The sequence below is a fragment of the Anabrus simplex genome, chromosome 6, assembly GCF_040414725.1.
Source record: "Anabrus simplex isolate iqAnaSimp1 chromosome 6, ASM4041472v1, whole genome shotgun sequence".
NCBI classification, from domain to species: Eukaryota; Metazoa; Arthropoda; class Insecta; order Orthoptera; family Tettigoniidae; genus Anabrus; species Anabrus simplex.
In genome coordinates, this window is record NC_090270.1 from 179,952,931 (window position 1) to 179,978,633 (window position 25,703).

Genomic DNA, 25,703 nt, shown 5'->3' on the forward strand with positions numbered 1-25,703 from the left:
TACCTCAGTGACGTCAGTCTACCCTGCAATTGGCATAAAGTTCTGACCACTCCTTCTTGGTGTTGCATTTGCTCTGTCAGTCAGTGTATGTCCGAATCCTTGGCAGAATGATCAGCGTTGAGGCCTTCGGTTCAGAGGGTCTCGGGTTCAATTTTCGGCTGGGTTGCGGATTTTAATCGTGTCTGATTAATTCTTCTGGCTCTTGGAAGGGGTGTTTGTGTTTGTCCCCACAGTCTCCTCTTCAAATTCAGGCAACACACCACATCACCTACCACCACAGAAACACGCAATATTAATTACATCCTCCACATACGATTGGCGTCAGTAAGTGCATCCGGTCGTAAAACAGGGTCAAATCCACATATGTGTGACACGGTTCGCACCCGTGTGGGAAAAGTAGAGGAAGAAGAGGAGAGACGGCTATTTATGTATTTTATTTTAATTTTAATGCTATTTGTTTTACGTCCCACTAACTACTCTTTTACGGTTTTCGGAGACGCCGAGGTGCCGGAATTTTGTCCCGCAGGAGTTCTTTTACGTGCCAGTATAAATCTACCGACACGAGGCTGACGTATTTGAGCACCTTCAAATACCACCGGACTGAGCCAGGATCGAACCTGCCAAGTTGGGGTCAGAAGGCCAGCGCCTCAACCGTTTGAGCCACTCAGCCCGGCATTTATATATTTAAAACACGGTGTGTTTTCTTCCGGGAAGCTCACCAAGGGTTTCTACTGGATCGATCTGCTTAATTTTCTTTGTTTCATAAATTAAAGGTTTTTGCCTACAGATGAATGTCCACAACTGTTTGACTGATTATTCATTTCATCTACGTTAAATTGCCTCTTTTAATGTGAACGAATGGTACGTGTTTACTTAGTTCGCCAATTGGCAGAGATTCGCTTAGATAGCCAACAGCGAGTTCCTAAACTACCCGTTCGTACCTATTACGCGGGTAAAGTCTAATTCAAAGAGAAGAAATTGAATTTCGTGTCTTTCATTGTGCTTCTCCGAGAGTAATAGAGTGAAGACTCGTTTTTTCGTTGCACTTCTACAGCTGCCTTGTAATCCCAGCATTTACGTTAGGTTACTACTTTACAGTTTTCTTCGTGCTGTGCATCAAGATCGGCGGTTGCAGAATGGGCTTCGGCCCACAAGTGGCCACGGCTGGACTGTGGTCCGACAGCTCTGCACTCAGATCGTTCAACAGAGCAGAGGAGCGGTGGGCGCGGCTCTACCGTGGTTCAACGTCTTCGATTCAGGGGCGAAGGGGGGGCTGGTCCGCACCGTCTGCTGTATTGAGAATGCTTTTCCATAGTTTTCCATTCTCCAGCAATAAGGCGAATGCTGGGACAGTTCCTAGTATAGACCAAGGCCGCCAACCCCCTCTACCTGGCCTGACAGACAGCGTCATGGTCTAAGAGGCCCGCATTTCCCTTCAGGGGAGGATGAAAACAAATTTATAGTAGTAGTAGTAGTAGTAATAGTCGTACATAAAAGCAATCAGTAACAAGTGCAAAGAGTTTTAACTCCATTGTGATTATATTACGTCGCATGTACACGCATGCACAGAAATGGTGTCCCGATATAAACAAAGCATAGCCTCCCCCCACCTTCTCGCTTAACGCACTTCTGCAGATAGACAGCCCGCTACAAGACTGTTGTGATTGAAATGGGTACAGTGGCGGATGTATAGCAATACACACACTGCGCCTCCAGCACTACCCGTCCACTCCCTTCCCCTCCTCTCTGTACAGGAGTGGCCTTCAACACTACTCCTTCACTCCCTCCCATTCTTTTCACTACTGGAGTAGAGCAGTGTTGATTGTTTACGTCGGGACACCATTTATGTGCATGCGTGTACACACCGATTCTGTTTGTTGCGTTGTACTTCCTGGAACTGCCATGTTCTTCAACGTTTTAGGCAGGGATAATAGTTTACTTCGTCTTGTATATTGAAAAAAAAATACTACAAAATGCTAAGAGTTGTAACTCATTTTAGTGGTTAGTTTAGAAATGAAATGGCATGTTAATGAATGAATGAATGAATTCTCCTCTGGCAGTCACGGACGACCATCAACTGGGAAAGGAGTACAACGACATGCAGTTTTTGTAAGTAATTGAAAATTCCAAACATATTCAAATTAGCAAAATGTCACAACAATGATTAAAATGTACTTTACTAATTTAGTACGTATACATATTCCGTTAGTATTATTCAGATATGTCTTAAAAGTTCGACAGCCTTAACCTTCTGAGATATTTCGTGGACTTTAAGCAAGTTACATAGCCAAGGATACGTCCTCATTAACTACAAGTATTTTCTACGTTTCTACGTTTTCGCCTTCTTTACATTCCTTTTCCCATGTTCCTCGGATAACGTTACATAATTTTGCTGTTCGTTTCTTCCATTCTCTATGTAATAGCTTGGTAAGTGTGTCTTGTTCAGGTTCATTTTCAGATTTACCTACCTCTTTCCCGTCTCTGATTTTTCCTGTTTCTTTACATTAAATTATTTCTTTCTTTATTTTTCCTTTCTTAATCGGTTTACCCTCCGGCTTTGGTTTTTCCCTCGGACTCAGCGAGGGATCCGACCTGTAGTGCCTCAAGAGCAGTGTCCTTTGGGTCGTGAGATACAACTGGGAAGGGGGACCAGCACCTCGCCCAGGTGCCCTCAACTGCTATGCTGAACAGTGGTCTTGTGGGGGGTTGGGAAGATCGGAAGGGATACATAAGGAAGGGGGAAGGAAGTGGCCGTGGCCTTAAGTTAGATACCATCCTGGCATTTGCCTGCAGGAGAAGTGGGAAAAGACAGGAAACCACTTCGAGGATGGCTGAGGAGGGAATCGAATCGCCCTATACTCAGTTGACCTCCCGAGACTGAGTGAACCCCGTTCCAGCCCACGTACCACTTTTCAAATTTCGTGGCAGAGCCTGGATTTGAACCCGAGCCTCCGGTGGGGGTTGGAGGGGGGGCATCTAATCACACTAACCGCTACACCACAGAGGCGGACACATTTTTTACATGCCACTTCCATATGTGCATGGTTTAATGTGAATTGATTTTAGTATTTTTTTCTTCTTAAGGCTTTATTCTTGTATACTTCCATCAACTAACATTTCCCAGTAGTACCCCATTTTATGACGTTTAGTAACTTCTTCACCCCATCCACCCAGTAGCCCTCGTTTTGATGTTTCATTTCATGTTTTTCTATGCCTAGAATTTCACTCCTGTCCCCGTTTTTAGTCTCAACCAATAGTCAACTATTCGTTCCACAATATTCCACAATATTTTCCAGTATGCTCACCCTTCCGCACACTATTCATACTCCACTATTTTCAGTACAGTTTGCCAATACTATAATTATTTTGGCAAATTTATTTACAACTAGATCTAAAGCTACAGTTTCATTATTTGCTCCCCAAGTTTCTTCACCATGTAATAAGTTGCATTAACTACTGAATTAAATACTTTTTTCTGCAATTTATATTCGATGTTGAGCACCTTTCTATCAAGTGTTTTTATACAAGCTAAAGCAATTAATCCGTTCATTTTCCCTCTTAGTATCTGTTCTCTCTATCTGCCATTGCTTCTTATAATCATCCGTGTGTATTCACTTTTTTAATTTCTAGCTTTGTCTTACCTCTCCACCACTGTTCACTCTTAGAAAACTTGGCCTCCCTTTTACAAACCATTACTCTGGTTTCCTTTGGATTAACCTTTAGATTTCACTCTTTCGATCTCATTAATACTATTTTACATTTAGAATATATTCATTGCTCTTTTCATTTTTCCTAATACTCTGAGCTGTCTCAACGTACAGACGACAGCCCGACTACTCACCGAATGAAAAACTAAAATCGATTGCTGCAAAGTACATCTTGCCTCTTTTCTTCCTCAAATACTTATCCAATATTGTTTCTACTGCTATTATATTATCACTTGTCATCATTCCCTTTCTGAATCCGGACTGGAGTCTCGACAGGATCGAGCATCCTTCTGTCCAATTCATTAGTCGTTGTGCCAATATTCCTGTAGATATCTTTCATAGTGAATCTAACAACGTTAATCCTCTATAGTTACATTTATTTCATCTTTCACCACGTTTCTTATGTGGAGGGCAGATGATTCCTTCTTGCCAAAATTTTGGGAATCCCACTTCATCAAAAATCTTGTTGAATATTTTGACTAAGCCTTCGGGGATATTTATTCTTACCTACTTTCTTCCAAAACTGATGTTTGGGATCTTAAATTCCTCCCTATTTTCCCTTCCTCCTATCTCTGCTAATTCTTTAACTTCATCAACTAATGAAAATGAAAACCTACAACCTGTTTTCCAGTCATTGACCGGGTCAGGGATGTAATGAATGAATCATACTGTATATAGGCTAGTAGTACGATGGGGTCGCCACTCCCAAAGTGATTTATTACTGACTGATAGATGCTATTAAATGAGAATGGAGAGTGTTGCTGGAATGAAAGATGACAGGAAAAACCGAAGTACCCGGAGAAAAACCTGTCCCGCCTCCGTTTTCTCTAGCACAAATCTCACATGGAGTGACCGGGATTTGAACCACGGTATCCAGCGGTGAGAGGCCGAAGCGCTGCCGTTTAAGCCACGGAGGCTCTCATCAACCGATATTGTCTCAAATTAGGTTGGGTACACTTCAGTCCCCTCGAAAGTCCCATCATTTCTACACCCAATTTCCAACTATTCTCTCGACTTAACAGTTTCCTGAAGTGTTCGATCCATTTTCCATTACTTATATTTATTTACCTATGTTATACATTTTCTTTCTCTACAGATTTAATTTATTCTATATATATATATAATACAATACTACCTTCTTAATGTCTTTATTCTTAAAATCTCTATTTAGATTATCATCTGGTTTCTTCTATCACGATTACTTTTATTTACCAATAATTCTCTATACTATTGTCCTTTACTGAAGAATGTCATTCTTATTTCAGACCCTCCTAATTTTCTATATAATGCTCTCATTACTGCAATATTTTCTTTCCGCATTCTTCACTGCACCACCCACTATTTCTTTGCATTCTTATTTCCTGCATACGCATCTTCTGACCTGCTATGTCGCAGCCATTAGGGTACGGTAATTGTTTATTTTTATTTTGTGGTGTTTCCCATTCTTTATTCAATTCCGACAAGCATCATTGTGAAATTCGCTTGCAAGCAGTCCAATAAATTACAAATGGATGGAGGAGTCGTGTGGACTTTACTGTCGATAACTCTTTGTACAGACTTCGTATAAATAACATTACGGTGTATGCAAATTTAGTGTCTTTAGATGGTATCTGTGGTGGTCAGGTTGAACTACACTACAATAGAAAATTGTTTTCTGTTCTTTTATTTACATATAAAAATAGTAACAGAAGTTTTGACTGCAGAACCGGGAATGTTATTAACAATTTACTTATTTCTGTCAATGGTGAGACAGGTCATTACAACATTGTATAATTTCGTCCCATGTACATCTCTTTTCAGATACACGCAAATCGCAGTCCCCGATATGTATACCGGGTGGTCCACCAGCCCCTTATAACCCTAGGAATACGAACCTAGCGTTTATTTCATTTTATATCAAGGGGGTACTTCGTGACCACCACCTAATGTCCAGTTTCGTCAAATCTATGATGTTCTTTATTGGAGATATTTGTACAAAGAGCATTTAACAACTTATTTTACATTCCTTACAGTTAACTAAAAATATCCTTCAACAATGACAGAGCTTATTTCAATTGGCCACGTTATCAGCTGTTAACATTTCAACTACTTGCCTACAATTAAACATCTGAAAGATCTGTTGTTAAAATGCAAATATTTTCAATGTTCTGCTTTCAGTCTAGTCACTCGAGGTGGTTCTGTAGAATAAACATTTTTGCCTCTTATCTGAGCCTGTAGAACAGTGGTTCTCATCTGAAAAAGTATCTTACTTTTCCGAGTAGGAGCTATCACTTCTATCTTCATATCCTCAGCCCCATCTTCATTTTCAGTTAGGATAATATCACCGTCGTCATCTTCAGACCAGTTGGCTAGCTCGAAGAATATTTCAGCATCCATCAGATGCAAATTATTCATTGTGAATGCTCTTGGATTAGACACAGAACCATGCACTTTATATCCAGTTAATAATGTCTGGTATCGGTTAACAATGAGTTCCATAAAAAATAAACTATTTGAATTTTACTCTGTGTGGCCAACAATACTGTTAGTAAAGAAAAGGGCTGCCAATACAAAATATTTTTCCGTCAAATACCGACGGGGAGGTGGGGGAGGTACTTCATGCCCACTCGTGTTTCAGTGCCTCTTGTACCATCTTCAGACTGTAACAATTAGCAAACCAACTACACCACTCGCCGTCATTGTTAGTTGGTAACAATAAATAAATTGCACATCCTTTTGTATTGAATATTAAAAGAAATAGAAGAATAAATACAAAGTGGTGGGCACAAAGTACCCACCCCCCTCCATATTGTTGGTATTCCTAGAGTTCCCTTACAATTCATGAAAATGCACAAACCATCAAACATTGATAGTCCGTAAGGTAGATATTGCTCTGCTTGCTATCAGTATTTCAGCAACGTAAAAGGAGGTGGACTTGCACAGGAAAAAAAGATGATATGCTAAATTCGCTCCATGATCAAAGGAGCATTCCACAAACCTGTTTATTGCGTGCCTTCATAATACATACTCCGCTAAAATGAACTACTTAATAGGTTGTCTGAAATCTGTTGTGGTAGAATGCTGTAGAATATGAATCAATGATATGAAAAGGATATTACATTGCTAAACCCGCGGTCACTGAATTAGGTGGATGAGAAAAACTGCACTGTTGTCGGATATGAGAACGGTGAAGCGACTGATAGTTGAGAGTCGCTGATCTCTGAGCGCTGATCGTGCAGTGCTGTCTAGACGAAGCCAATCCGCTCCAATTCCACATATTTTTAAACTTCTCTTTTCTATATTACACAGTCCAATATATATAGTATTCAGATATTTAAAGTTATATTGAAATGAAATGGCGTATGGCTTTTAGTGCCGCGAGTGTCCGAAGGTAAGTTCGGTTCGCCTGGTGCAGGTCTTTTGATTTGACTCCCGTAGATGACCTACGCGTCGTGATGAGGATTAAATGATGATGACACATCTACCCAGCCCCCGTGCCAGAGAAATTAACCAATGATGCTTAAAATTACTGACCCTTCCTGGAATCGAACCCGGAGCCCCTGTAACCAAAGGCCAGCACGCTACCCACTTAGCCATGGAGCCGGACTAAAGTTATATTGTAAACCATTAACAAATATTTTTAATACAACTGATACAGATCAATATGGAATCCAAAAGTACTTACTGTCCGCGAAACGTTTAGTGATACTTCGTTTTACGGGGGTGAAGAGTAAGGAGGGAGCTACAACGATTCCGGTAATACTGCCAACTGAATGGAAATTAAATCTGAATTGAATCGTTAGTATGAACGATCGATATGAATTTTCTAACCGTCGTTTCCGTGTAGAAGTTCTAGGTTGTTCCTGTTTACCTATATTTCAACTTTGCTGTGTAAACAACAACAGTATTTAAAGTGTTGCAAATATACATTCAGATGTCTCACGGCGATGCATATTCGATTCATACTTTTTGTGTGAGAGGTTGCCAACACGAACTTTGAAGATAACCGAGGTCTACCGATTCAGCACTAGCGAGCCGAAGTATCATTAAATGTTTCGCGGACAGTACCATGTCCTGTGCCCTGCAATGGCATGCGACCCGAACGACCTGAGCTGGCAACATGTTATATGGCCACTTTCCGGGACATTTTCCAGAACGTTTATAGGACCCATGGAAACATGTTTCAGATTTTTAAAATAAGTCAGACGATTTTGTACATTTTTCCCGCAGACAACACTTTATTGGTTGAAGAAACGGAAACGTGGCGGCTTAGAGGAAATTTCAACACACGATTTTACGGATTTAAATTTACTTCTTCAGATTTTTATTCTTAATAAGTATTTAGATTGCTTTATACGAATAATAGTTATACTGCAGGAATCTCTCCTGAATTTTGTAGTATCTATATTTCGCTTTGCAACGTTGTAGGAGGTAACTTCAGGAGCTTGGGAGAGAACAAACTACCTCATGCCCTGAAATGATGTCTTCAGTTAGACATTATTTTGCCATGAGCTGCATAACCTTGGCAACAGCGCAATTTCTCTGATTCGTCTAATTTGGTGGCTGCAACAATAGGTGGATGGCCATGCACTCCAAGTACGTCTTCTAAGAGCCAAGTTGTATTTAAAAATTGCATAAATTTGTTGCAAAATAATTTCTATCTTTATTTCGTATGTCCTATGTTACAATGGTAAAACAGAAAGAAGTTTACAGTAGTGGCCATGAGGATAATGGACACGAAAACGTTCGACAGAATGTTATTGTATATGATAGTCGTGGAAAGAACATTTTTGGACATAACGGCGAAGAACAGGAAACTTTAGGACAAGGAAACGTTCATGTGGACAAAACTGTTTCGTGGGCAATACAGATATTGGACATTAAAATAGTGGACACTGATTATTATTTTAAGGGGTAATGTGACGAAGTAGTAATAACCTCTTAACACTAATCATGGGGAAAGTAAGAATTCGGATCAGCATACGAATGAGAAGGCTATCAAGGGTGACGAAATGAAAGGAAGACTTCGAGCATCTAATGCGTTGGAAATGAAAGAGAACAAGGTTTGATCAAAAGATGTACGACATAAAAGATGAAAATAAGGAGTCTGGTCACCACTCTACACTTTTAAGTTCAGAACACCAGGGGAGGGAGTTACTTTTAGGCATGAAAGTTTTAATAACACCGGAAAATTAATCCGATATTTTAACAGAAAGCGCATCACTTGACCATTATGAGTTAAATAGATTCAAAATATTGGTTCATCATTCATTATGTCATGCGAAGTCCGACTCGTTGGCTGAACGGTCAGCGTACTGGCCTTCAGTTCAGAGGGTCCCGGGTTCGATTCCCGGCCGGGTCGGGGATTTTAACCTTAATTGGTTAATTCCTACGGCACGGGGGCTGGGTGTATGTGTTGTCTTCATCATCATTTCATCCTCATCACGACGCGCAGGTCACCTACGGTTGTCAAATAGAAAGACCTGCACCTGGCGAGCCGAACCCGTCCTGGGATATCCCGGCACTAAAAGCCATACGACATTTCATTTCATGTCATGCGAACAGTTGTTTTTACACCAATATTGGTGTAAACATTTGTTACGAAGCTATTAAAGTTCATATTACAGCCGATCGATTTTATCATTCTTCTGTGGAAACTACAATCCCTTTTTTTATTTTCGAATATCATTCTCGGTACCATGAACGAACTTGACATATTCCTTCCTGAATTATTTTCAGTATCTTATTATTCATCTTATCCTCTTCGCCTACTATTTACTCTAACTTCAAAGAGTAAAATGTATTTAATGCCTAAATGATTCCTCTCCATCTCGGGGTGCGTGTCTCTTCTCTACACTTTGATCTGCGTTGAAAGCGAGCACTTAACATCATCTCTTAAATATATTTCAGAGGAGCAAAACAAACTGGAGCTCGAGTGCATGTCATGCTTTCCTTTCTAACATCTATCGATCATTCTTATGTCAAGTAAAATAAATATCAAAATTAGTATCTTAATAAACCTAAGAAAAATGTATATCCCCTTAATGCCTTGCCCTGCCAATATGACTGTGGTCTAGTCAGATGACCCGTGGTTCAAATCCCAACTTATCCATGTGATTTTTTAATTTAATACTCACGTGTTATCATCGATTATTCAGAGCCTTGTCCTTAGCCTTGGTTATATAAACATGTTTGACATATAAGAGATTTCAGTAACACATTCCTTATGCAGCAAGTCCCTGTGATGAGTGATGTGAAGGTATCAATTGTGCGGTCTGTTGGTGTATACATTTCAGTGAGCTTGGCACACTGATAAGAAATTGCACCTTCTATCTCGGTGAGGAAAGCGGCAGAACTACGTCATTCCTCGTTTCTCTTACACACCCTTTTAGTTTTTACCAGAACTTCCTATGACAGCTGATGGTACATCTGTTGGGGATGGAACCAGGCTTCGGGCTGAGGATTCAGTATGTATGACTGAAGGAAGAGTACAATATTTAATATAATGAGATTGACTCCTAGACAATCATTGCGTAAAAGGTCTTGTAGATCTCAATATTCAAAGTTCCATACATTTCATAATAATAATAATAATATACCCGGCGAGTTGGCCGTGCGGTTAGGGTCGCGCAGCTGTGAGCTTGCATCCGGAAGATAGTGGGTTCGTACCCCACTGTCGGCAGCCCTGAAGATGGTTCTCCGTGGTTTTCCTTTTTCACACCAGGCAAAAGCTGGGGCTGTACCTTAATTAAAGCCACGGCCGCTTCCTTCCCACTCCCAGGCCTTTCCTATCCCATCGTCGCCATAAGACCTATCTGTGTCAGTGCGACGTAAAGCAAATAGCAATAATAATAATGGTTTTACATCCCACTATTATTTTTTTTGCTAGTTGCTTTACGTCGCACCGACACAGGTAGGTATTATGGCGGCTATGGGACAGGAAAGTCCTAGGTATGGGAAGGAAGCGGCCGTAACCCGCTCGGTACTAACTATTTTTACAGTTTTTGGAGGCGCCGTGTTGCCGGAAGTTTGCCCTCAGTTCTTTTACTTGTCAGTAAAGTAACTGACATGTGGCTGGTGTATTTGAGCACCTTGAAACACCACCGGACTGAGCCGGGATCGAACCCGCTACATTGTGCTCAGAAAGCCGGCGCTAAACGGTCTGAGCCACTCATTCCGGAAGAAGAACAAATAAGGAATATGAAGAATGCCTATTTACCGTTCTTTCAACGGTTATCAATTTTTAAGGAGTGTCATAAACCCAAGACATTCACACTAGATCTACTGACACCGAGGAAGTTGGTCACGCGATATGGGTCATGTAATTGTGAGCTTGCATTCAGGAGATGGTAGGCTCGAACCCCGCTGTCAGCAGCCCTGAAGAGAATTTTTCCATGGTTTCCTATTTTCACAGCAGTCATATGTCGGAGCTGCATTTTAACTAAGGCCACGGTCGCTTTCTTTTCAGTTCCATCCCTTTCTTATCCCATCATTTTTGTAAGGCCTGTTTGCATCGATGCCACATTAAACATACAGCCAAAAAAATCTACTGACGCATATCTCCCACACTGAAACACCGTCTTGAGCACAGGAAACAAGACCTTAATCAACTGTACTGTACTGTTAAGATGCCCTGCCACCGGGAAAGACTACTGGGTTATTCTGGAGCTTGAGGATATTATGAACCGTTCTCCATTTAGACGCAACCTAAGATCAAATGTAAACCAGAGCTGTGAAAATGTATGTTGATACATTATGTGAACTAAATCGTAAAGTATTTCATACTAACATCTTTCCCGTTGCTATTTCTTTAATACGTTATGAAATACTTAATGAAAAGAACAATGATAAATTTATTAACATCGAAATCGATTAATAAACCAACGTCTGGTATAGATATATAGATAGACAGACAGATAGATAAATAGATGTACAGATAGATAGATAGATAGATAGATAGATAGATACATAGATAGATAGATAGATAGATGGATAGATAGATAGATGGATAGATAGATAGATAGATAGATAGATAGATAGATAGATTCTAACTGGCAAATTTGGGGACAGTTTTCCCTGTCTTATATTTAACCAATGAATCACAAAGAACATTGAAACAAACTACTGTACTATTATGGTATCTTATTGTACGTAAAATATCTAATACACTACAAAACATACAGAATAAATGGACGTTCATTGTTCTTCCTAAATAAAATAATAAAATAATACCTACAAAGAAATAATAATAATAATAATAATAACCTAGATAACCGTACTATTATTTACAATTTAATGTTTAGTACTTGAAGTCCGACTCCTTGGTTGAATGTTCAGTCATAATGCCTTTGGTTCAGAGGATCCCTGGTTTGGTTCCCGGTCGGGTGGGGGATTTTAATCTCGTATGATTAATTCTCCTAGCTCGGGGACTGTTGTTTGTTATTGTCCAAACACTCTCCTCTTCATATTCAGACAACACACTACACTACCAACTACAAAAGAAACACGTAATAGTGATTACATCCCTCCACATAGGGTTGCGTCAGGAAGAGCATCCGGCCGTAAAACGGGATCAAATCCACAGTTGTGACACAATTCACACCCGTGACCTTACAAGGTGTGGGGAAAGTGGCAGAAGAAAAAAGTTGAGTGCTGAATTTTGTTATATTTAGAAAGGCTTTAGTACCCATGTTACAACTGTGGGGAAAAATATTACTGGCTGTAAAAAATATATAAACTTTTATTACCATTACTACCTACTATACCCGCCGTTGATGGGTTAATTTTCTGTGCATTTTCACTAATATTGCCGTCTAGTGGATGCAAGTAGCTGCGGGAGGAACAGGGAACATCTCAACCAACAATAGGCAGTCAATGTAATGCTATTGTTGATTGCCACCCGCAGTTAACTCAGAAACATGCAGATATTTTAATAATAACGAATATCTCTGTTATTATTGTGACACAATTCACACTCGTGACCTTACAAGGTGTGGGGAAAGTGGCAGAAGAAAAAAGTTGAGTGCTGAATTTTGTCATATTTAGAAAGGCTTTAGTACCCATGTTACAACTGTAATATACCTTTAATATTAAGGGAGATATTTCCTATTCTGACCCACTTTATATTTCTACGCCACTGTACAATAATCAAATAATGTATAGCCTAGTGTACAAACCGGCTAACCATGAACTGAAATACTGAGTTCCTAGAAATTCTGTTTGCCCTTTTCCCAAGACGTCGTAATTAATAAACAACCAGACAAACAAGAATTGAACTGAGCCTAATTTTAATTTTTCATACCTAGGCCGAGATAAAAACCAAGGCGGAGACAAAAATCATTTAATAGTATGGACAAAATTATAATGACTGCGGTTATCAGACAGAATTCACGTGTACATAAAACACATGGTATCAAACTGCGGTATCCTCCTAGCTCTTAAATGAATAATTCCAACGTTGCGACGGCGTCGACTGTTAAATATGAACAGAAAAAGTTTCGCGGTGCAATTACGGATGACGTGTGAAATGCTGGTTGCCTATGTACGTAAGCGGGCTGCCCACAATTGTAATACGGGTTGCATACTTTAACCCACAGCCAGGATTACAGACAACGCCTTAGGCATCGTTAAATTTACGAGTAGATTTTTCCTAGTTCAAACTGAAAATACGTTTTATTTTCAACATTCACATTCATTTCTAATCCTTAGTTATAAATCATATATATGGAAATAAAGAGCATCAGTTTCGAAATGTATGTGCGTTGTGACCGCTAATACCTTTTCTCCTTTTCATGCGTTCTTCAAAGTGCTTAACAATCATCACTATGTACGAAGTGCTTATCATTTCATCACTGTATAGTATTGCTTTCGATCTAAAAGTGTTAAATCTACATTACTATGGCAAATTCAAACAACAAGGACATGAAAACCTCATGAGAACTGACGTAGAGGGACTCCTCGGTGTGTGTGTGTGTGTGTGTGTGTGTGTGTGTGTGTGTGTGTGTGTGTGTATGTGTGTGTGTGTGTGTGTGTGTGTGTGTGTGTGTGTGTGTGTGTGTGTGTGTGTGTGTGTGTGTGTGTGTGTGTCAGCTTCCCTAACTTTAAAAAAATGGTTCTATCTCACTACCATTATTATAGTGCACAATTCTTTCAGTACTTAAAAAGCCGGGCTGAGTGGCGAGTGACTCAGACGGTTGAGGCGGTGGCCTTCTGATCCCAACTAAGCAGGCTCGATCCTGGCTCATTCCGATGGTATTTGAAGGTGCTGGCAAGCAAATAACCGCTGCGGGACAAAATTCCCGCACCTCGGCGTCTCCGAAAACAGTCAAAGTAGTTACTGGGACGTAAAAACAACATTAGAGTAGTACTTAAATATGATAAAACCGAGTTGAGCATCTCAAACGATGGCCTCCAAAGCTCAAGTTGGAGGATTCGACCCGGGTCCAATCCGGTGGTATTTGAAGGTGCCCAGATACGCCAGCCTCGTTCGGTAGATTGTCCAACACGTACAAGAAACCACCCGTTGTTGTTATTGTTGTTGTTGTTGTTGTTGTTGTTGTTATTATTGTTATCAATATTGTTATTATTACGGGCGTTGGAGCATAAGTCATGGCAATGATTTTTCTCCTCTCATTTGCACGGTGCTACCATACAACAGCCATATGTCTCCTGGAAAACTTGACACTCATAGTACAAGGACACAACACGAGGTGGCGGTGCGTTTGACAGTTACCATGCACAGGGCGATGAGACTGCAGTAACTAGTCAGGATCCATCCAGAATGGATGTGACGAAGCAAGAATAGCGTGCGTACATCAAACTGGCTGTTCGCAGTGGTCTTAAGGCCAAAGAATGACATAGAGTGCTTGTGGAAATTGTGGGGAATAATACCTTTTCGTACCGAACCGTTCTGAGATGGGCAGCAGCATTTCAGCACAGACGTGAAAAAAGCAGCGACGTGCAATAATTAGAAAGACCTGTTAGTGTTCGGACAGATGTGTCACGTGTAGTAATTACCCATTGCGTGGGCGTGGACAAGTATCCGGCCGTAAAACTGGCCTTAAGCCTACGTAGTGCCAACCCTAAATTATAGAGAAAAAAGAAGATGAAAACGAAGAAGATTGTTGAAACAATTCTCGGCAAAGAATTAACACTCGAAAGTGTTGCTGAACGTCCCCATCGCCTTACTTTAAATGACTAAACACAAGCTTCCAAGTTTTCCTGTAAAGTGTGACTATGTTCATTGACAGAACGTGATGAAATCAAACCAACTTATAGTACGAAAACTAAATTTTAGCACTTTCACTGAGGGTTTTTTCCTGAACTGAGAACAGTGGAGTTCGAAATACAAAATTGTTCAATGGGCTTTCCTCGGTTATCCCCATATCTTTCCTAGTTTAAAGTATCAGTCGGGTAACCTGCTTATTATTCGTGCGTCCTGAGTGTTTCCCTTTAAAGGATCTCGTTACAAACTTCCTGTTACACATTCTATTTTTCGCTCATCTAAAACTAACATCGGTCCTAGTCTGTTTACTAGTCTGTTGAATTATAATTCATGGCTGAACGGCAATATAAAACGATGAAGACATTCATGCTTGTTATTCATAACAAAGATATATTAGGTAAAATTCTGAATCGAAAAACAGGTACATTACAAGCATAGATATATGAGACAAAATAGCTGTTGGCACCGCGATTGTATTCTCAAACAATGTATGTTGGGTATTTGAAACGTAAATGCGCGCCTCTATGTACGAATTCCTCATGAACCTGGAAGTCCCGTGGCCATGATCACAATACACATGTTCTTGTGAAAGTATAAGCTTCCCTAAACTAACATCAACATGTATTTAAAACCAGAAATCTTACACGCTTTTGGTTGTTACAAAAATAAAACTAAGTGCCTGAATGATGCTCTCCATCACAAGAGGACATTCTGCAATCGTCTCTACTTATGACTCTAAATTATAATTATAATTATAATAATTTAGCTATTCTCTTAGAGTTTACAGATACCGCAATGGAGCAAATCAACCTTTTGAAAGAGACAGCAGAAAAAACAGAGCTACGGAATTCATGACAAATATTAAAGATGCTCCTAAATATCTTCAAAAAATATGGAAAAATTAAGATTTAAACAAAATTTAAATACCTCAGAGAAATAATTCAGCGTAATTGTCTTAAAGAAGCGAACAACACAAGATCACAAACAATGGAACTAGGTTATCAGTTAACTGAAGATATTTACAACAAAAACTCGATGTCAGTAAAGGCGAAACTTCGCCATTACAAAAAGGGGAGTGTCAGTATGCAGCCGAGTTGCTTTCTTTAAACAAAAGAGAAATTTATGAATTAGTAAAAACAGAAAAAACTAAATCGGCCCGAAAATGAATGAAAATGGAGAAAAAGGAACAATAAACTTTATTTAAATAATGAAAATAATAATTAATGTTATTGACTTTACGTTCCAGTAACTACATTTATCCTTTTCGGAGACGCCTAAGTGTCGGAATTTAGTCCTAAGGAAGTTATTTTACGTGCCAGTAAATCTACCGACAGGTGGCTGACGTATTTGAACACTTTTCAATACCCCCGGACTGAGCCAGGATCAAACCTGCCAAGTTGTGACCAGTAGGCCAGCACCTCAACCGTCTGAGCCACTCAGGCCGGCAAATAATGAAAAGCTTTCAGACAGTTTCAAAAGAGGATTAACTTTTACGGCCATTTGGTCCAATGTGTATCCAGAGAGGATAACGAAAACATTTTATCATTTGAATAAAATCCAAAACACAAATCTGATGGTTCATCGAAGTTACCAGGATATCACAAGAAACGATATATTTTATAGAGCCATTTTCAGGAAAAAGACTGTGGAGTTTAAAGGATGGGTTCCAGGAGAAAGAAGCGAAGGAAATCTCTTTGGACGGAAGAAGAAAGGAGGTAAAATGGTGAAGAAATACTGGAAAGACGGAAGGTACGGAGAGGAAGAACATCGCGATGTTATTTCACGGGGTTCACAACACACCAAGATCGAATAAAGAAAGGAAAAAAGAAAAATGATGATGACGATGATAATGACGATAATAATAATAATAATAATAATAATAATAATAGTTGTTGTTGTTGTTGTTGTTGTTGTTGTTGTTGTTGTTGTTAAATTTATGGCTCCTTGGTTGAATAGTCAGCTTATTGACCTTCGGTTCAGAGAGCCCCGAGTTTGATTCCAGGCCGGGCCGAGAATTTTAGTTGCGTTCGGTTAATTCCTCTGGTTTGAGAACTGGGTGTTTCTATTCATCTTTATTCACTTCTCTTCATCTTCATACAGCACACCATACTACCATCCACTACAGAAATACGCCAGAGTAAACACATTCCTAGACATAGGGTTTGATTGGTGTCAAGAAGGGGATTTGCCAGGTTAAGTGGCTTAGACGGATGAGGCACTAGCCTTCTGACCCCGCAGGTTCGATCCTGTCTCACAAGGGGAGGGTCTGACTTGTACCTCGCCGATTTGGATGACATTTTGCAGGTACTTTATCCATTGAAAATAAACAGACACATGTTTCTGAATTTTCCTAGACACTCCATGATTTTTGAAAAATCGAACTCAAAGTTGATGACAGGAAATCGTATTTTCAATGCTATACATCGATAGATCGTCTATAACATGTTTTATTTAAATAATATGGGGTCCAAAGTTAATAATATTACAGTTATTGACCTTTTTATATTTTCATGCTGCAACAGATCAGGTCGGCGTCAGACTACCAAACCGCTGGCTGTTTTTGTTTCCATTCATTTTTTAAATCTCATTATATTTTGATAATCAGAATAGTTTACTTTGACTTTTTTCGAAGTAAAACATTGGGAGTTGTGATTAACCATCTTCATGTAATTTCAATATTTTTGCGATATACCTCGTGCGGAACCCTTCATGAGATGATTTGATCGAAATTATGCAACCCATGTCTCATGAGTATTGATATATCAGAAGTATCGTATACCTGTATTCCACGAGGCTGAAGGTACCAAAACAAATTTTTAGACGATCTTTCGATGTATAGCATTGAAAATACGATTTTCCGTCATCAATTTGTTTTTCAAACACTAGGGACTGTCTAGCAAAACGCCGAAACATGTGTCTCTTTATTTTCAATATAGAACATCCCGGCAAAATTTTATCAAAATCGGTGAGGCACATTTCAGACCCTCCCCTTGACAGTCCGATGGTGTTTGAAGGTGCTAAAATACGTCAACCTCGTGTCGGTAGATGGTACTTAAAAGTAACACCTGCGGGACACAATTCTGGCACCAGACTCTCCGAAAACCATCAAAATTAGTTTTTAGGACGTAAAACGTATATTATTATTATTTTAATAAGGGCATCCGGCTATATAACTAGGCCAAATCATCATCCATTTCCGACCCCAATAAATTAGTAGAAAGGCCAGGAAAAAGCAGAAGAAAAATAATTATTACAAATCCCTTTGAACGCTTGAGATTTTCAGAACATAAGCCCAGGGTGAAGCTTCATCGCGTTGCTTTATTGACATTGTTTTCTGCGTAAGTTCATCTTCTATTTTATTGAGCAACGTAAAGCACTAGGTTGAAATGGTGGTGTTATAATTAATTTATGGTCAAAAAAATATTGGTTAATTAAATTATAGCCTTTATAATCGCATTATAATTGAGAATAATAATATCACTATAGACCTCTCTGCTAGAAATCAAATATTTAGAAATAATACAGTTGATTGTAATTAAACGAGATGTACAATACTTGTTTATTAATATTTCAATATTGGAATCTTCTGTTTTGTTCATTATGTAAATGTAACCCACTTTTAACATATCAAAGCTGGATGAGAGAGGTTGTTGATTTCGAGAGTACTGTGTTTAATATGGCACTATTGCTCATAATTTCCATCTAATTCAAATTAAAACACACCAGCCTACTTTTTATACCAAACATGTTAAATACATTCATGACCCATTATTTTTTAATAATAACTCAACACGTTAAAATGCTTTCCTACATTTCTGGCTTCTTCTAGCACTTTTTAAGATGTCACAGAGAACGCCTAGTAATATTAATTAACAAAAGAGTGTACTTATTTAAACAATTGTTGTTTTACAAACGTTTGAAAGAGTAGTTTTCTAAATTCAGTTGCAAGAAGGATAGTTTAAAAACCTTGGAAACAACTAACAGAACTTATTAGTGGAAAGAACTCATTGAGCTATGCCAAGTCTAACTTATAGTTTATAACATTCGGTACGTTCCTCCATTTTTTTAAATTTATTATTTAGTGGGTAATTCCTTATCTGCCATATGATGGTTTATAACACACGATTTGTGTTTGCTTATTTACGGTTTTAAGAAATTAAATCTTCCTGAAATGTGTACTAATAATCGGATCAGTTCCTGTGACCTAAGAATTATCACATACCTTCCCTTTCAGTTGACCTGGGGTGGATTGCCGGCATTGTCACAAATTGAGGACTGGTTTGAGGTGTTGAGAGAGGATGATCTCAGTTGATAAAAGCAATGGATTGCAATTCCATTTTTGCCTTCCTAGAAGTGATTTTATGTGATATTGTTTTATTTATCAGCACTAGCTGTTCTCCCTATTTTTCTTTCAGATTATAAACTCTTTTATATACCTGATCGTCAAATATCCGCAATTCGAATTCTGGTCAGAGCATTTGGGAATTTTTAATATTAAATTTCACCTCTCGGTAGTTCAGACTTCACTTAAAGCTGAAGGTATCTTTTCTATTGTCTCGATATAAAAAGAGTTTTGCTGCTTTGCCTTTTTATGTAGATATTGCATTCGGATCAAGTTTACGCCCTTAAATATTAATCAATAAATATTTTCTATATAGCAAAATAGCATGGAAAATTTCAGTTTCATAGAGGCTTGAGGTTAAATTCTGGCATTGATAGCAGTCATTCTGAAAATGGTTTCAACCTGAGGATTAATTCATTCATTTCAAGCATGTCTCTGGACAGCTTTCCTGCACAAATACCTCATTAATTGTGATACTATCTAGTACACATACCAACATTTGTAAGCCACCATTTCCTGTTTTGCCTAGCCACATTCCTAAATGTAAAACAAATGACCTGAATAGAGCTGTATTACTTAACGTGTTGACGCGAATAATTACAGGATACCATAAAACCAAACCAAACCCCATGGCACTACAGCCCTTGAAGGGCCTTGGCATACCAAGCGACCGCTGCTCAGCATGAAGGCCTGCAGATTACGAGGTGTCGTGTGGTCAGCACGACGAATCCTCTCGGCCAATATTCTTGGCTTCCTAGACCGGGGCCGCTATCTCACCGTCAGATAGCTCCTCAATTCTAATCACGTAGGCTGAGTGGACCTCGAACCAGCCCTCAGGTCCAGGTAAAAATCCCTGACCTGGCCGGGAATCGAACCCGGGGCCTCCGGGTAAGAGGCAGGCACGCTACCCCTACACCACTGGGCCGGCACAGGATACCATGCTGACACACAAAAATACACATGGTTTGAACTCCTAAATAAACGTTCCTTTCTTCAGATTTAAAATTATTACTTCACATCGCTTAAATTGAACGAACTAAGAGACTGAACACCTATACCTCCTTTACTAATTAGGATACAGTACTTCTGGTTAATGGCAAGCAAGGTCATAACGGAGAGTACAGCTTCTGCTATAGACTTGAGGTTAGATAATCTATATTATGCTATTACTATTATCATTAGTATTATTATCGTGGACGGGGCTGAGTGGTTGAAATAGTACAGCGCTGGCTTTCTGAGCTCATGTTGGTGGGTTCGATCCCAGTTCAATCTGTTGGTATTTGAAGGTTCTCAAGTTTGTCATCCTCATGTCTGTATATTTATTGGCTAGTATAACAACTAGGGACAAAATTTCAGTACCTCAGAGTCTCTGAAAACCATCAAAATAGTTAGTGGAACATAAAACCAATATTATTATTATTATTATTATTATTATTATTATTATTATTATTATTATTATTATTATTATTATTATCATAGAGGGTCCAGTTGAGCTCACTCATTTAATGTGTTGACAAGAAGACCCGTAGGATTCCATGGATCCACATAGTTAACACTCAGAATAGCACATTCCATCCAATGTTACAAAATTAAAAATATTTTCAGTCAACTTCCTCCTTTAAAACAACATTCAACATTTCGCCACTCCCACCTGTTTTATAAATGACAGTTAAGGGAGAGGATAGTTCTCAGGTGTTTTGCATAAAATATTGGTGTTCACGATAGCCCGATTTTTTGTGTATCTCACTCTTTCATCGTTTCAGTTCTACCCTTCAATTACAGAATGTTTAAACAATAAGACGGCATTATTTTTATTTATTTATTTATTTATTTATTTATTTATTTATTTATTTATTTATTTATTGTAAAGCATAGGACAAGATAAATTTACCCCCTAGTGATCTATTTCAATCGCAGTAATTCGATGAACCAATAAATTACCTAATCGATTAATCGAATTCCCTATGTTCTAATATCGGATAAATTGCTAAAGACGATATTTCTGTCACTACTTCACATAAGTGGCATAAATGTCACTTCTTACAACGAAGTAGTCATAGTACGAGGAAAGCACTACACATTCTTTATTTATTGCCGAACATGAGAGACTCGAATTTCGTATTATATTGTTGTAACATTAACGCATTTTCATAGGTTAAGTTGTGAACGTATGCCTTGATTACACGTACATGATGTGAGATAGTACTACAAACATTTAATTTAAATTCGCCGTAGATCCTTAGCAAATGCCCTTGACCTCGAGAAAACCATCCGGTGGTTATAAATACACCTGTCTTCGAACATAAACAAATTGGTGAAAGAAGTTCAGCACATCATATGAAACAAGGGAGATTCAAGCTTGCTTCAGAACTGACCTGGGTGTCAGATATGTCACATCACAGACAATGAACCACTCTTCTGGAAAACTCGAGCACCATAAACAGTCACAAAAGGAAAGAGGGGGCTTCAAGAGAGGGATGGAATATGGCTGACCAGCTCAGTGGAACAGAGAGGGAGTTAAGGTGAGCCGCTGTTAATGGAGGGAGGTAAGTGTGGGCTACTTACCGGAGACCGCCGCTGGAAGTTGATCACTACACCACACTACACTAGACAGACACTAGACAGAGCCCCGTGCGGGCCATCGCGCGCGCTTGCTCGCAGTGTTCGCCAGGCCGGGTCCCGAGCCACTGAGCCCAACTCGCTCCACACTGCACGGCAGCCAGCACTGAGCTTCAGCAGCGCGCCCCTCGCCGGGCCCTACACTTAGCGGGTCAAATCGCACTTGAGGAAAACGTCTCTTTCTATGTCACTTGGACCGATCATTCCACATTTTAAGAAAATGCTGCATCGCTTTCCATCATTCAGTGGCCGGATCATTCTGCACTTTAAGAAAGTACTGCATCGCTTTCCATCAGCCTCACTTGTGTGTATCATATCAAACTTTTAGCATTACCTTTTTATCAATTAGTAACCTAGTCTGACTCAAAGGAGGCACCACGATCTATTAATTGGCAATTCATATCATTAAGAAACTCCGGCATTTTGTCAGCTAGCGCGTCATATCACACTTTAGGAAAACGTCGCTATCCATCAGTCAGTGGTCCAGCCTGAGTTGGACGGATCATACCACACTTCAAGAAACTATCACATTTTATCAGTTAGTGGTCCAACCTGACTTGGAGGAGATATCATGTTCCATGAAAATGTGGATCATGCCACAATTGAAATAATATTATATTGTACTAGTTAATGAAGCATGTTACATTTAAATATTTATCGATACGAAACTGACTTAAATGTCACATCTCACTTTAAAAAGAACCGCATTAATTAATTTTATTTATGACTGTATCAATGAATAAGTCCAGCCTGACTCGGAGAAAACACCACATCAATTGATGCTTGCTTGATGATGATGCTTGTTGTTTTAAGGGGCCTAACATCGAAGGTCATCGGCCCACCACATCAATTAGCTAACCATGTCTATCTGTTAGGTCATCAGCCCAGAGGCTGGTTGGATCCTCAAATAGCACCACTAAAGGTTATGCGGTTATAAGGAAACCCCAAAAACCAATGACAGCACCAAAATGAGGCGTACTAGGCAAGATGAGGAGTGAGGTAGTTTGCCATTGCTTTCCTCACTGGGTCAGAAAGTACTATCGCAGCACGACTGACCCTATGAGCAGCACCTTTCGTAACACTCAGACGCACCAGTCGTGCTCTGAATGTCATTACTCAGCACCACCCATACCCCAGCAGCTTCCATATTGTCACAGCCATGGATGTTGACTGGGACTTCGGTGGAAGCTACACTTTACTCTGGCCTGTGCCAAGAGATGGATGCAAAAGTACTGTATCCATCAAGAATAGCTAACCATATCACACCTTAAAAGACATCACATTCTACCAGTTTATCAAAACACTTAAGGAAAATATCAGATTTTGTTCATTAGAATACAAGCATGATTCCACCAATTAATTGTATCACACTTTAAGAAACATCATTTTATATCAATGAGAAAAATATCACCTTGACGAAAATGTAACATTGTATCAATTATTGGCTCAAATTGCTCGTGACTAAAAATAATGATATTGGTGTTTCATCTCACTCACTATTTTTAAAGTATTTTGACACCGCGGTGCCGGGATTTTGCCCCAAAGGGGTTCTCTGTTACGTACCAGTAAATCTACTGACACGAGGCTGACGTAATTGAGCGACCACCAAATACATCGGAAGTGCGCTGGTATCGAACCCGCCAACATGAGCTCAGTGGAGTTAAAGAAACCTAGCTTTGTATCAGTCGGTGGTCCAATCTGATTTGTGACAATCAATTTGTTATGTGCCATTATCCATATTTACGCTTTTCGGATTCACCGAAGTGACTATGGTGACAATTGCTTTAAGAGGAAGTATAACTGGACAGTCATCCATTTTAAAATTTGAGCCGTCGAAGTTATTTCATGCGTTGTCAGTATACTAACATACCCGCAAATACCACTGGACTGAACTCAGATAAAACCCGCCAACTTGGGCTCAGAAAACTTGCGCTCCACCTTCTAAACCACTCGGCTCGGCATTTAGTTGATATAAACCAGACACCACATTTATATCACTTAGTGGATCACTTAACACTTGGAAGAAATATCACATTCTGTCAGTTAGTAAATCATATTACACTTTAACAAATCATCGCAGTCTCTCCATCCTTACTTCATCTTGATTTTGCCAGAAACCATTAGCGGATCGTATCGCACTTCAAAAAAATTCTATCTAGCAAATGACCACATCACATTTAAAGAAAAGATATCACATTGTGCTCGCGTGGCTAAGAACGCGATATTGATAGTTCTTTAAACTTCAAGGTTTATTTTAAAATGTTACATCTCCTCAGTAAATGGCGTATGTCACAGTTGAAAAAAATATCGTATCACACTTGAAAAAAAAATATCACATCCTAGCAATTTGTATAACATAACACTATTGAAAAAATATCGCATCATATCAATCAGTGGACCATATTAAAATTTAAAAATATCCGGTTAATTAGTGGATCATATCAGACTTGAAGAAAATATCGCATCCTGCCAATTAGTGGGTTATATCACACATGTAAAAATATCCCATCCTATTAATTAGTGGGGCGTATCACACTTGAAAAAATACCACATCCTATCAACTAGCGGATCGTATCACAATTGAAAAAATACCACATCCTACCAACTAGCGGATCATATCACAATTGAAAAAATATCGCATCCTATCAATTAGTGGAGAACCTCCGTGGCTCAGACGGCAGCGCTCCGGCCTCTCACCGCTGGGTTCCGTGGTTCAAATTCCGGTCACTCCATGTGAGATTTGTGCTGGACAAAGCGGATCCATCAACCCTCTCCAATATCATTTCATTGCATCTGTCAGTCAATAATCATTGCCCCAGAGGAGTGTGACAGGCCTCGGCGGCCGGCGCAATTCCTATCCTCAACGCTAGATGGGGGCTTCATTCATTCCATTCTTACCGAGCTCGATAGCTGCAGTCGCTTAAGTGCGGCCAGTATCCAGTATTCGGGAGATAGTAGGTTCGAACCCCACTGTCGGTAGCCCTGAAAATGGTTTTCCGTGGTTTCCCATTTTCACACCAGGCAAATGCTAGGTCTGTACCTTAATTAAGGCCACGGCCGCTTCCTTCCCACTCCTAGCCCTTTCCTGTCCCATCGTCGCCGTAAGACCAATCTGTGTCGGTGCGACGTAAAACAACTAGCATTCCATTCTTACCCGGTCAATGACTGGAAAACAGGTTGTAGGTTTTCATTCATATCAATTAGTGTACGTATCATCTTACATTTGTCCGCCTATTGCGACTGATGTACTATTTTTTCATCTGTCTTTTCGTACAGGCCAGAACAAAATTTAGCTTCTACTGAAGCGTCTGTCTCATTTATAGTTACAAGAGTATGGAGGCTGCTATGGTACGGTTGGTGCTGAGTAATGATATTCAGAGTACGACTGGTACGTCTGTATGTTGTAAAAGGTGCTTCACATAGGGCCAGTTAGAAGCAATAGCACCTCCTGGCCCAGTGAGGAAAGCATTGGCAAACTATCTCACTCCTCATACTGCCTGATACATCTCATTTTGGCACCGTCACCGGTTTCAACGGTTTTCCTATAACCACATAGCCTTTGTTGGTGCTGACTGAAGATCCAACCAACCTTTGGCCTAGTGGATCATATCTTTCATGCGTGGTCAGTACGCTAACATACCTGCAAATACCACCTGGACTGAACTCACATAAAATCCGATGAAAAAATGAGAGATTCTTGACATAAGAAGTCACATTCTTGTGCTTTAAACTTCACGTTTTCTTTTAAAATACCCAAAATACAACAACAAACACTATCATTTAGTGCAGGCCTCTCAAACGCCCAAAATCTCACGCGTACAAATTGCGGCGC

At 39.5% G+C, this 25,703-nt stretch overlaps 1 long non-coding RNA gene across 1 annotated transcript in view; it reads right to left on the reverse strand.

Annotated features, from left to right (window-relative positions):
- Window positions 1-21,928, reverse strand: part of LOC137501214 (uncharacterized) — a 933,261-nt gene extending 911,333 nt beyond the window's left edge. The window contains exon 1 of the long non-coding RNA XR_011018424.1: window positions 21,818-21,928. This is a non-coding gene — a long non-coding RNA (uncharacterized lncRNA). The remainder of the gene's footprint in view (window positions 1-21,817) is intronic.
- Window positions 21,929-25,703: the final 3,775 nt, after the last annotated feature.